Genomic DNA, 1,573 nt, shown 5'->3' on the forward strand with positions numbered 1-1,573 from the left:
GAAAAAAAAAAAAAAAAAATATATATATATATATATATATATATATATATATATATATATAATTTTTCTATTTCTTTATCTTCCCCCAACTCAAGAAAACATCAACTGGGACAACTCTCTATATCCAGGGCTTCTTGTTTCCTTGGTTTTATATCAGTCTCTCTAGAGATTTATAACTTCATTGTTACCAGAGGCTTTTTCTTTTCCCAAGTAACCCAAATACCCACTTAAAATGATCAATTCCCTACCCCTCCTCTTCCATTAAGTTATCCCAGTAGAGGTAAACTCAAACTGGGTTTGTTTGGTTTAAACTGAGATTATCTAAAAAAAATCAAACACGAAAGCTTCTAGAAGAATGTTAACCCCAAAGATAGAAAAGAGTTTTTTTTATCATCAAAACAGTAAACTCTCAAACAAACAAAAAGACAAAAATAACAAGATAATTTAAAATTTTGGAGGTCAGATCCACAACTAGTAAAAAGTCCATGCAGCTCATAACTATAAAAAAGATACCTGCACACGTATGATTATCACAGCATTGTTCACAATAGCAAGAACCTGGAACCAACCATGCTGTCCATCAAAAGAGGACTGGATTTTAAAAATGTGGTATATATACATGATGGAATACTACGCAGCCATTAAAAAGAACAAAATCATGAATTTTGCAGCAACCTGAATGAAACTAGCGTCTATAATACTGAGTGATTTTTCATAGCAACAAAGATCTGAGTATCACATGTTCTCACTCATAAGTGGACCTTGAACATCTATTGTAATACTGTAAGAAAAGGATTGACAGTAGTGGGAATCTATGGGGTGGGGACAGGGAGGGCAAGGGTGGTGGGATTAATGGTACTCAATATCTGTCTGGGGATAGGGGGACACCCCTTATCAACAAGAGTGCCTGAACGATGCATAGTTGTATACCTAACCCTTAACTGTACCCCACAATTTTAAAATAAAAAATATAGCCGGGCTCGGTGGCTCAGCCTGTAATCTCGCGCCTTTGGGAGGTTGAAGTGAGTGGATTGCCTGAGTCCGTGGGTTCGAGACCCGCCTGGGTAGCGAGACCAATAAATCAAAAAATCAGCCGGGCGTGGTAGCGCGCGCCTGTAATTCCGGCTACTCAGAAGGCTTAGGTGGAAGGATCGCCGGAGCCCAGCAGGTCGAGGCTGCGGTGGCCGGGAGTGGCCACTGCACTCCAGTCTGGGCGACAGAGTGAGACTCCAACTTAAAAAAATAAATAAAATAAAATAAAATAAAAAATATATTTAATTTAAAAAAAGAAAGAAAAAAGTACTCTAACAACAACTAATAGTTTTGCTTTAATATCTAAATTTAGAATTAACAGGAGACAAAAAAAAACAAAAACAAAAGTAAAGAGAGGTCAACAATGGGTAGCATTAAAGATTGGAAGTAAGCCGGGTTCGGTGGCTCAGCCTGTAATCCCACGCCTTTGGGAGGCTGAGATGAGCGGATTGCCTGAGCCCACGGGTTCGAGACCCGCCTGGGCAGCGAGACCTCATCTTTACAATAAATCAAAAAATCAGCCGGGTGTGGTAGCACGCGC

The 1,573-nt window shown here is 39.2% G+C and overlaps 1 protein-coding gene across 1 annotated transcript in view; it reads right to left on the reverse strand.

The window, feature by feature from the left end:
• Positions 1-1,573, reverse strand: part of BARD1 (BRCA1 associated RING domain 1) — a 73,373-nt gene that overhangs the window by 18,736 nt on the left and 53,064 nt on the right. The gene's annotated exons all lie outside the window — the stretch shown is intronic.

This window comes from Carlito syrichta, unplaced genomic scaffold (assembly GCF_000164805.1).
Source record: "Carlito syrichta isolate Samal-C Ts95f unplaced genomic scaffold, Tarsius_syrichta-2.0.1 Scaffold51764, whole genome shotgun sequence".
NCBI lineage: Eukaryota > Metazoa > Chordata > Mammalia > Primates > Tarsiidae > Carlito > Carlito syrichta.